The sequence below is a fragment of the Tympanuchus pallidicinctus genome, unplaced genomic scaffold (genome assembly GCF_026119805.1).
Source record: "Tympanuchus pallidicinctus isolate F22 unplaced genomic scaffold, pur_lepc_1.0 scaffold4, whole genome shotgun sequence".
Lineage (NCBI taxonomy): Eukaryota > Metazoa > Chordata > Aves > Galliformes > Phasianidae > Tympanuchus > Tympanuchus pallidicinctus.
Genome location: NW_026294758.1, coordinates 5,236,486 through 5,248,415, shown reverse-complemented (window position 1 = coordinate 5,248,415; position 11,930 = coordinate 5,236,486). Strand labels below are relative to the sequence as shown.

At 45.5% G+C, this 11,930-nt stretch overlaps 1 long non-coding RNA gene across 1 annotated transcript; it reads right to left on the bottom strand.

The window, feature by feature from the left end:
• Nucleotides 1-351: 351 nt before the first annotated feature.
• On the bottom strand, nt 352-10,083 carry LOC128089458 (uncharacterized). The gene is made up of 3 exons (XR_008210516.1): nt 8,506-10,083; nt 8,161-8,414; nt 352-1,150 (listed from the first exon to the last, which is right to left on the bottom strand). It is a non-coding gene; the product is annotated as an uncharacterized LOC128089458 (long non-coding RNA).
• Nucleotides 10,084-11,930: the final 1,847 nt, after the last annotated feature.

Below are 11,930 nucleotides of genomic sequence, written 5' to 3'. Positions count from 1 at the left end.
GATGCTCCCTGGAAGCTCTGTGAGCAACAGCTCCTACTCTGGCAGGCATAAAATGAACGATGAATATTTACAAGCAAGCAATGAGCAAGACTTTGTAAGACCAACCTACGTGGGGTACAAGCAAGAATCACACACAGCTTGTGCTACTAATTAACACCAGCGCTGCAAGGGGGGTTTCCCAGAATTTGGACAGTCAGGCTAAACATCAACTCCCTTCGTATTCCCTTTTATCGGAGCCTGCTGATGTCACAGCAGAACTGCAAGTTGAACAAAACGGTACATCCTAGGGTTCACTGTTTAGCTCCACATGTTACCTTCCCTACACTAGCTGCAGATCCACTCCCAGATCCTTCTCTGTCCCCCAGGCACGAGGCGTGCCATGTTTTGATCCTCTTGTGTGAGGACAGATCTAGCAGAAGAAGGAAATATCAAGACTGCTTATCTGGGGTGAGTTCCATTTGCTGCTCACCACTCGCAGGGGACAGCTGGCATGCGAACTGTGTATCTGTAAATAAAACTTGTGAGGACATAGCAGTAAGGAGATGGGCAAATTCCACGTGAGGTGGGTTTTTCTGCTCAGCTTTTTCTTCACTCAGAACAGATCCTCACTGTGGCAAACTCTGAATATGTTTGCCTCTGAAAACCAAGCAGCACCCCCTAATATCTGCATGCATTAAGGAAGGAACAAGCAGGTCAGTATTTCTGCAGCAAGCAGAACTGAATCTCTGCCTGAGAAAAGATGCATGTGATTGAAAAGGCATTTTCCCAGAGGAGTTCCTGTTTCCTGGAGCTCTGTCATTGCTGATTATTTTCCCTGGATTGCCCATTCAAGTCTTTTCTTTCTAACTTTCTTATCTCCTAGAGCGACTAGGTTTTTAGTAACTTCAAATCAAGGAATAAAACCAGCAATATTCTGATTACAGACAAGCTCTGAAGACAACATATGTATTCTAAGAGCGCAGTATTAAACCACAGATCTGACAGTGCCCAGCTGCTGAGACACATCCCGGAACATAAGTCACATTCTGACCTGAGAAGGAAAGTGAGTTTACTCACAGATATAAGGACATCTCCCAATTAGAGAGCACCTTCTGATCATCTCCCATCCCTCTTCTTGGCACTCAGCCAAGGGTGCCCATAAGGTCTCAACCTGCAGGTGAAATTAGAGGTTTTTTAGTTTTCTTTGATTTCCCATATGCCTCAAGCACTGCACATGAACCACCATCTCATTTTGATGTAAGCTGCAGGCAGCTGTCAGATGGTAGCATGGCACACCAGTATGTGAACATGAATTGAGTCAGACTTGGAAAGTAAAGCTTAGCTTCCATAACTGCTCCATTAAGCTAGCTGAGAAAGAAAAATAATTAAGAGTAAAGGAATAAAAACAAGAAAAAAAGAATCAAATTAAAGCATTTTAAAACTCAAATTATCTCTGAGGAAAACTACACACATCCCATCTCCTGGACGTGAAAGGACATAACAGAATCTAAACCAGCATTATAATAATAATTTAAAAAGCCCACAATGTATACAGCATGCAGTCACCTTCAGAAATAATTGAGCTTTTGCAAAATCACATGCTGGCCCCAAGGAGTTCTCTGGGTAACAACTGGAAGGAAAGTCACAAACAAATACTTTCTAGCACAATTGTATCTGCAGCGTTTTATCTCTGTGGCATAATACTCCCTGGCACAGGCTCCCTGGTGCAAGTCCTTGCGGCTCTCCAACACCCTTCCACTAGCAAGCTGCTCATCCTCTTGCCACACCTCGTGCTACTGCAGGGATGCACACACACCAGCTAAACTTCCCACATCCCCAGCTTGCTCCTGTTCAGCACCTGCCCCCTGGCTGGCTGATGGCAAAGCAGCAAGACAAGCTGGAAAGGTCAAGCGGAAATCATCAAGCAGAGAGACACCAAGTAAAGCAAGCAATGAGCTCACCGGCCCTGGAAACCCTGGGTCAAACAGGTCAGAAACAGAGTCTGTTAAGCAAAGTGAGAAATCAAGGCTGTTATTTCAAAGCTGCACCACCAAACAAGATTGGCCTGAGGAAATGATTGCTATGCTTTTGGTACTGCTCTGCTCAAGACAGAAATCAGACTTATATAGAGCAGGCACAAGTTGCATTGGCAGCAGTAGTCATACACAAAAGTAGGAAGACAAGGAGGAAAAAGCAAGAACGCTGAGAAGGGGAAGGCATTAAACTACAAGCTTTTGAAGACAGACAGTGACAGCAGGACTCCTACCCAAAGGGGCTTTGCCATTTTCCCTAGCAGCAGCCCATTAATCTCCTGCTCCCTGTAGGTGAAGGCAGGATGAATTTTAAATCCATCCTGTGGATCGAAGGGCTGGGTCTCACCTCTATGTTACAAATGCAGGGAGATGCTTTCTCAGAGGGGGCTTCTCCAGTGCCAGTTCCAGTGGAAAACTTGGTCACATCATTACAATCCACATACTTTGAGTTTTAGACATTTAGGAAGGCTTTTCAGAATGGAAACTGAGGACTTAAGAAACTTTCAAAGTTTGACATTTACTTCATTCCAAATTTTAAATTTAGAATTTCTGTAGTTCAGAAAGTTTGGTGTCCAGTTGGATCCCTCAGAGTTAAGCTTTTTTTATTTGCCTTTTAAGACAGGCAAACTAACTTCTGGCATTGTCAGTGATGCAGTTTGCAAATGCCTTCCAAGCCCTCTAGAAGTGCCATTCCAAGGAACTGCAATGGGTGTATGATTAGATTCATTGCCAGCACCAGGGCTGTGAAAGTTTAAAATCAGCCTGCAAGATAAAACATACAACCACCACCACCACTCCCCCAACTTTATGTGCTAAAGCACTACATAAAAGAATATCACTATCATTAAGCAGAAAAGCAAGCACATGGAAGAAATGCAGTTAATACTTGCTTATCCAGCCATTAAATAAGTAAAAAACAACAATTTAGAGTGACAGAAACAGGGGGACTTCATATGAATAAAACTATTATTGGAGCCTGCTTGAGCAAGTGAAACTCTCAGTGCGCTGGGAGGGCCGCACTCATGCTGCAAACAGCAAACTTGTCATGAGGCAGGTGACCTCACTCGTTGCACCACAACCGAAAGCAAAAGAGAAGTAGATGGGGACAAGGGGAGAAGAGAACTCAAAATATGTATTTTGCATATTGTGGCATTCTGCTTTCCATACAAGTTTCCATGTTCCCTTTTGAGACAAGTTACGGTTACGCTTTTTTAATGGGGCCTCAATCTAGTCTGGCACAACCTGAAGCACAGGAGATGCTACGGCAGTGGCCATGAAAACTCTGCAGAGCTGGTGGACAAGCATGGTGCAGAGCTGCAGGCCAGGTCTCTGCAGTGTGGTCTGCAGTGGCTGTCATTTAGAGAAATATAAATAGGAAATGGCATCTTTTGAATGAGGCATCAGCCTTCTGTAGTGCTGCAGGTGAATGGTAGCTTGTCAAAAGTCATGTGGATCTGGGTCAGGCAGGCACAATGAAGGACGGATAATGGGACGGGCAGATGGGGAAAAGTAAGGCTGTATAGAGGACATGGTGAGGAAGAGGAAATAAGACATAGGGAGATGCCTCTCTGTTGACTACAGTAGCAGGAGCTCATCCTGCTAACAACAACTGATGTCCCCAAAATGCTGTCCCAGAAGAAAGATCAGCAACAGTGCCTGCTCCCACAGAGCTGCTGACTCAAAGCTGGTCTCTGAGCAGTCCTGGGACCCTGGAAGGAGGCAGATGAACCCCCACAGATGCTCCCCTCCCCTCCCTACAGATGAACAGTAGCATAGGCCAGCATCACGAGGAGGGCAGGACATAACTAATTATTTCGGTAGCATCAAACATAGACGTGTCTCGGGCATGCTGAACAACACACGCCGTGTGAGCCTTGGGCAAAAAGCCACCAGCCTGCAGGACTTTATTTCACTTCCCCAGTGAGCAGTGCAGCTGACAGGACAAGGAGGGCTGTGGTACAAGAACCTTGCTTCAGGCACCAAAGCCATTTTGGGCCTGCTGCAGCCACTTGGGCCTACTAAAGTCATTTGAGCCTGCCACAGCCATTCAGACCTGCTGCAGCCATTTGGGCAACAGCCAATGGGGCCTGACAGTACAAGGGAAGTGATGTGTGTGAGGCCAAGGGCAGCTGTTCACCATCCGTGTGCAACCACTGTACACTATGGAAGCCTGAATTAATTGAGCCTTTGGGGCAGAGTGCAATTACTTGAGCTGGAATTTGTCCAGCCTGAAACAAACAGCTTATTCTTGGGGAAAAAATAATAATAACAACTCCGGCAGTTTCCATAAAGAAACATGAAGACCAAAAGCACCAAGAATACTGGGATGACACTTGTTATTATAACCCACATACTACTGCAAAAATGCAACCAACCAACCAACCAAAGTTAGCTTCACTTTCCAAAGTCAAGAAAATTTAAAGGGGTTAATCTCATGATCTGGAGAATAAAAAATACACATCAAATGACACCAACTGACCTTATCAGAGATGCTTACATCAATTGAAAAATGTAGTACTTTCTTTTAGCCAAGGTTTTTAGTTTTGTTACAACATGAGACAGTTAGTTAAAATAATAAAAAAAAAAAACATTAATATTTCTTTAATTGCTTTGACTGCCCTGAAGGCAGCTGTCATGTTGCAGATGCTCAGCATCTGAGCATGTTGACAAGTGACCTAGAGCTACTGTTGGACTGTGGCCTCTGAGGAGGCCCACATCTCAATCACTCTGCAAATTTCACACCAGGCATGTTGCTTTCTTATTTAAATTAAGTCAGTTAAAGAAATACTAAGCTAATTGACAAAATTAAGCTACTATTAGAATGAAATGTCTAAGTCACTACTGAACTATGAAAGATGAATATTGTACACTAATGTAACTAGAATAAACCAGTGAAATTAAGCGAGCTAAACTGATCCTGCTTTTTGTGATTATCCAGAGAAATAAGCCCAAACTCAGTCCTGACACCTTCTTTTCCACAGGTCTTTTCTACAGTCTTTGCAGATGAGGTATTTGAGGCACATGTTTCAGTTACCCAGCTGCCCATGCAAACCCATGCAAACAAGGAGCCATCCAAGCTCCAAATCCTGCCTGTCAGCTGCATGGTATCAGAATACTGGCTGAAGCCACGCAGAGTCCAGCACTGTCTGTGCAGTGCTGACCCACCAGCACCAGGAACTCGAGAACTTGCTCAGGAACAAATCCAACTGCAGAGGTTGGAATGCAGGGCATGGCCTCACGGGAGGAGGCTCTGCTGTTCAGGTAATAACAGGCCATCCTTCAGGACACAGCGTCCCACATCCACACTGAATAAGACATTTTTATTATTAGAAAGCTACAAGCTACCTCTGAAGGTTCCCACTAGGCCTTTTCGCATTTGCACTGTGAAACTAAAACCTTGGTATTACTCACAGTGGTCTTTTATGAGATGTTTTTCACAATCGCAAAGCAAGACTTGATAAATGCAAACTTAATTAAAAAAAAAAAAATTAAAATTTACAGAAAGAATACTAAAAATTGTCTTGCTTATTTACATATGTTCAAGTAAGGACTGGAGGGAAAGAGAGACAATCTATCTGGATAGCTGTAACTCACAGAAAAGTTCAGCCCAAATCAGTGAGGCACAGTTTTGCTTGGCCACTGAGAGCTGGGTGTGCCATTCGTCATTTCAGATCTCAGATGTGCATTTACGAATTTGATCCAGTTAATGTGCGCTTAAGCTTTGATCCTGTAAACATCTCCTGGGGACATATGGATTGACAAAGCTGATGACACTGTCCCAAAATTGGCTCAGCAGTGACAGTGGGCAGCTGTTACACAACTCAGCAGCACCAAAAGCGGATCTCGTTTCATCAGCAGTCAGTTGGGGAGTCGCCTGCCCTCCAAGCATTTCAGCAGAAAGAAACAGGGATTCCAGCCAAAGGAAGTGATAAGGCAATAGGCACAAAAAAGAAGATGGTTCAAATTCCAGGGAGGGTGATGGACTGAGGCTGACGGTAGGAACAGCTCTTCCCGCCTGAAAGCTCTATTCCCATAGGGATTCAGTTTCTCCCTAAAGCTCAGTTTGACACAAGGGACATTCCTGGAACACTCTGAACACAAAGTGAAGTGTTTGGAGGCGTTTCTGGAATGCTAGAACAAACTCAGTGCTGGCGCAATGGGGAAACAGTTACCACCAGCAAAACATTTGCTCTGCTGGCACAGTCGTACCCACAGAATTTAATTCCCTTTTCCTAACTGTATGGGAGACATATTACATAAATAAAATGTTGGGGGAAGGTGAGGAAATCATCTCAATGTTCCTTCCTTTCTGCTAGAAGAAATAAAAAGGAGTGGAAGTTCAAAGCAGGGTCCTGCAGCATCAGTGGCTGCATGGACCAGAAATGCAGAGCAACAATCTCAGAGGTAACCTTAGACCAACTCTGCCTGCTGTGAGCCATCTTCCAGACCTAAGGCTAAATATATTACAATGAGAGAAAGGGCCATAGCAACACCTCTAACACAGGCTGCACTGTGAATAAGAGCGTCATTCAAAGGGGAGGAATTATGCATGCCCCCATCCACTGCAGGAAGTGATCCTGCAACAAGCTGTGGGACAGCACAGCAGCTACTGGCTCCTGGGGGCAGAAGGGGAAGAAATTCAGAGCGGGGACATATTGCAGTACAAAAACATGACCACAGAAATATGGCCATGGTCTCCAGTGCAAGCCCCGGGACTCAACAGACTGTTTACAGTGTCTGGAAGGAGATATTGTACCTGCAGGGATTTGGGAGCCCTACAGCATTGCAACACAGAAAGACTTGCAGAGAGTTTGAAAATGACAAAGATGCATCATTAGGTACAGTGCACAACTGGGTCTGAGCAAGCCTCCACAGAGAAATATGTAGAATACATGTTGTGGCAACTTGGAGTGTTGTTATAGCTTGCATTCATGGTCTTGACTAGATTTAGGCCCTCAGAAAGATCTGCTCTGGAATATAAGTAATGGGCGTGGGACCAGCTTCAGAGCTCAGAGAGACTGAGCACTGCAGTGTCTACTCATCCCATTCACTTGCACTCAGGGCACATGACCCAAGATCCCATGGACATTGCACACAAAATCCACAGAAACCAGCCAACGCTCCTGAAAACTTCTATTTAAAATTGCAAAAGAGCAGTAAACAAAAATCCAAAGAAGCTGACTGTTTCCTCAAAACCAGCCCACAGAGGCAATGACTAACCCAGGGCACAAATCTTCAGTGCTGGCAAGCTGCACTCATCTGGAGCAGGAGCTCTGCGGGGCTACTGCAGCAAAGCAAGGGACTTCAGGAGGCCACACAAGTGTGTAGGGGATAGTTAGAAGAGGATAGCAGTTTAATTTGCACCACACTGCCAGCCACTTAGGTCAAGCTTCTCCTTAGAAAAAGGTCTAGAAGCCCTGCCCAATGGGCCCCTCAGAGACTGAGAGCTTGGGGACAGCTCCTTGCCACCCCACTTCTGCAGACATGCTGGGCTTGGCAGAGCCTCTACTGCACACTCTACTGCCATGATGCAAAAGCAATGCTCCTATTCAGTGTGATGCTGGCCCTGCCAGGCCTGATAGCAGGATCCTCCATCACCCTAAGTTGGATGGAGCCACTGCACATATGAGGCAAACGAGCCATCAGTCTATCCCCAAGCACCACCAGCACTTGCAAGGTCACCTTCAGCTTCCAGAGCCTCTGGAGGCGAAGGTAATGTCTAAGAACAAATGGCATGACACACAGAATTAGAAGGGAGCAAGTGTTTTGCCCTGATAAAATTAGAGCTGTATTCAGCAAAACTGTCTGGGCTTTTGGTGGCTGGGAACTTGAAATGTCTGTTCAGGTTCCCTCTATTTGTCCCATAAATTAATCCAATGTGTCGCCTGTGAAACAAACCATTAGAGAAGCCTTTGTTAATTTGTACCAAAGTAAATGGTTATCTAAAATAGACACCACAGGGAGGTTCTTAATTAGTCTGTTGTCAGCTGGGACTGGAAATGCCCGTGGCAGCATGAGGCTAATTAATTACTCATCTTGCCACATTGCAGCTTCCCATCAAGGCAGAAGGTGCTTCTCAGTGCACACCAGTGGCTGGCTGCTCCTTTTCAGAGAGCACAAGAGCAGCGCAAAGGGGTCCTGCACTGACCTGCATCCACTCTCTATGCAGGGGTGGGCTGGGGGTCCCAGGACAGGGAGTCTTCCTAGGCAGGTTATTTCACAACAGCTGCAGCAGCCTGTGCAGCAGGACACCAGCTCCTGTGCAGGAGATCTGTTCTCCCATTGCACCAAGACCTCGCTCCTTCAGCAGGATGGGGACCTTTCCCTGCTCCACTCCTCCTCTGCAACATATGTAGCTGTTTGTACAGCATCCTTCCCCATGTCTTAGGAGACTGGTCTGTTCTGCGGAAAGGGAGTGAGTTTGCCATGTATTTACACCCACACTTGTAATCAGCAGCCATTTTATATCCTTTGATAATAGGAAGGTTTTTACCAGCTCTGAGCCTTGCAATCGCTTCAGCCTTAACACAGTGTAAACTTTAACACTGCCTCCTCCGCTGAATGCTCTGAAATTTAAAAAAAAAAAAAGTATATTATAATAAAAGGTGTGTAACAAAGGCCTCCTCCACTCCCATCCCTCACCTACTGTGGCTTCACATCACCAAGAAAATATATATTGTACTCTATTTCTAAAGCTTTTGCACAGTTGCACACCCAGCACTGTGCACAAATATCTCTGCTTCCAAAAGCTACTCCCCAACACTGAACAGTGCTGGGGGGTGGCTCATAGCCACCATCACCTCACCACCTGTAAGGGCTTGGTTAATGGACACTGCAGGTGCAGCTTCAGAGAGAGGCACCGCATGTCCTGCAGCAGGTGACCACACCTGCCCCATTAGTTGGTATGGCACTAAGGCCAGCCCAGCATACAGCCAGCCATTCCTGAGGCAGTGATGGCCCCTTCACAAGCCAGTTTTGGTTTTCAGACAGATCACAGCAGACAAGAGCCATGCTAAGGTTCAGGCATTTTCCTTCCCTGCAGAGCAAGCAGAGAAGAGTGTGATGAGGATCAGACAGAATGCCTCCTGAAAACACAGATTTCATGTTATTTGGGGACACAGCTGTCCTATTCATGTCTCAATGCACTCCTGCCCCCACAAAGAGCTTCCAATGCAACCCACATATTTCAACCCCTCCAAAGAGACCTGCTTGCATCCCCATTCTCCAGGAAAACACTCCCTGCTCTTCTTCTCCATCTGCTGCCCCTGCACAAAGCAGCCAGGGCTATCTAACCCATGCTCACCCTCACTCTCACCCATCATCTTCTCTGATGTTACAGAATCCCAACATGGATGAGGCTGGCAGAGCCCTCTGGGTCCATCTGGCCCAACCCCTGCTCCAACAGGAACACTCAGGGCAGGATGCCCAGAACCATATCCAAGAGTCTTCTGAAGGTCTCCAAAGACTCCACAAACTCTCTGAGCTTTGTTACACTTCCTGATGGTGGAAAGGGAACCTGTTGTGTTTCAGTTTATGCTTTTTGCCTCTTTTCCTGCCATTGGGCACCACGGAAACGACTCTCTGGCTTCATCTTCTTTGCAGCCTCCCTTCAGGCATCTGGAGATGTTGATCAGATCCTCCTGGACTCCCTCCCTCCTCATGTTCCAGCCTTTCCTCATAGGAGAGGTCTTCCAGACCCTTCATCATCTTCATGGCCCTGCATTGGTCTGTCTTCAATGACTCCATGTCGCTGTTGTACTGGAGTGACCTCAGTTTTGTGTCATCTGCAAATTTACTAAAGGTAAATTGTTTATGAAAACATTAAATAGGACTGGGACCAGTACTGAATCTTGGGGTACTCCACTCAAAATCTAGGCCTCTGACTAGATTTTGCATCACTGACCACTGCCTTTTGGGCCCGGCCATTCAGCCAGTTTTGGATGTAGCTTCCTGTCTACTCACCCAGCCCATACTTCAAAAGCTTCTCTGTGAGGAGTTTAGGGGAGGCAGAGTTAAAGGCCTTGCTAAGTCTAGGAAAAGATTATCCACTCTCTCTTCTCATCCATCTCAACCTGTAATTTCACTGTAGAAGCTTGGCCATGCATTACTTCCCCTTGGTGAATCCATGCTCTTGATCTAGCCTTGATCGCCATGCACCAATTTTCAGAACTTATTGGCAAAGGTGGAAACGTGGCACAAAGCAGTCAGAGAGGATAGAAACTGGACTGTTGTGAGAAAGCTTTCGCCTGCAAGTAACACGAACTGCTGGTACTCTTCTGATAAGCTCCCTTAGTTTGTTGCTAACATTCCCTAAGCAGAGAGAAAAGGTACCAGTAAGCCTCTCATAGAGAATTAGTCATCCTGAGAGCTCCAATATGTGGTTAGTTTTACATGATTATGCTCAAAACTTTTAAAAAGTGTTTGTGCGCATCTGAAATCATTAGCTTCTTTTGTAGAGTTTAGGTCAAAACAACCTGACGAGCTATTTTCCCTCCCTCTCCACAGATGAGAGATTTCAATTAGAGACCCTTCTGAAGAAGTACAGAGTTTACCACATTCTTTGGGACAAAGCAGGATGCCTATTATTCGCCATTATGTGTAACAAGAAGTACTTGTCACTGACTATGCAAGACCATTGCATCTTTTGTCTGAGAAGTTTTAGACAGCAGAAATACAGGTATTTAATCAGAAATATGTTAAAAGGAAAAAGCGTACCGGGAAGAATTATACAGCTAAGCGTAATTTCCACTGAATTACGTAGGCAGGGTTTTGCTCCTATGGTGAAAATGTACCGCCTGACACTGTGAGTCATATAACAGCCCATACTTTTGCCAGAGCCCCACTGAAGTTCCTGAGGTTGCCTCTTGACTGATGAATGACTCGAGGGCAGGATTTTTGAGTTCCTGGTGTGATGGTTCTCAGTAAAAGCACAAGCCCTTCAAGCATCTGCTAGATGCCTTTCACCACTTGTCAGAGTCTTACCACATCTGACCTGCAGTCAATTGGACAGCAATTAGCAATCAAGCACAAACAACTGCCTTAAAAAAAATGTGTTCCAGAAGCATTAGTGAACACCTAAGTAAATCTTTACTCAGTTGAGCTCCTTGTAACAGAGGACATGAGAATGTGGATGCCCCATCCCTGGAGGTGCTCAAGGCCTGTTAGGATGGGGCCCTGGGCAGCCTGATCTGGTGGGGAGCAACCCTGTCTACCACCGACGGTGGGAGCTGGGTGGGCATTCAGGTCCCTTCCAAACAAGCCATTCTGTGATTCAAAGAGATTCTTTCTGTGATACAAAGGGAACTGAATGCAGCTTTGAAATAGCACAGAAGGAATGCAAGAGCTGAGAGGTTCTGCTAGAGGTTCTCTGAGCAATACAATAAGGGTATGTTGGTATGGGGAACTGTGCGACTCACAAATTAAGAAAAAACAAGCTATAAATTAATGGACATAAGGACATCAACACACTTCTGCACAGCAAAGAAAAATTAGCAAGTATTTTGTTGATGAGGCTGAGAAAACACAACATTCAAGAAGGCCTGGAGGTGCACATGGCATTCAGTATCCATCTCCAGAACTGAGTACTTACAATGGATAACAGACTGAAAGGGCGTGAAGTGCCACTGACCTCAGCTGAATGACAGTAGCATACTCAAGCTAATGGAGTGGCTCAAGTATGTGCACAACAGCATCAACTCAAAAGCTTGAAACTTGAGCATCCCAGACCTCAAAGAACTTGTCAGCAAAGCAAATCATATGTTTCACATTCAAGTTAAGCTAGGACTTATATGATCCCACGCTCAGAAGTGGTATGAAATTGTGCCAAGTTTTAGCAGAGCCATAGAACTTGGAAGGTTCATTTTACCTGTGATGTTACTAGCAACTCTTCTAGAGACTCAGTGTGGCATGTCTGGGATG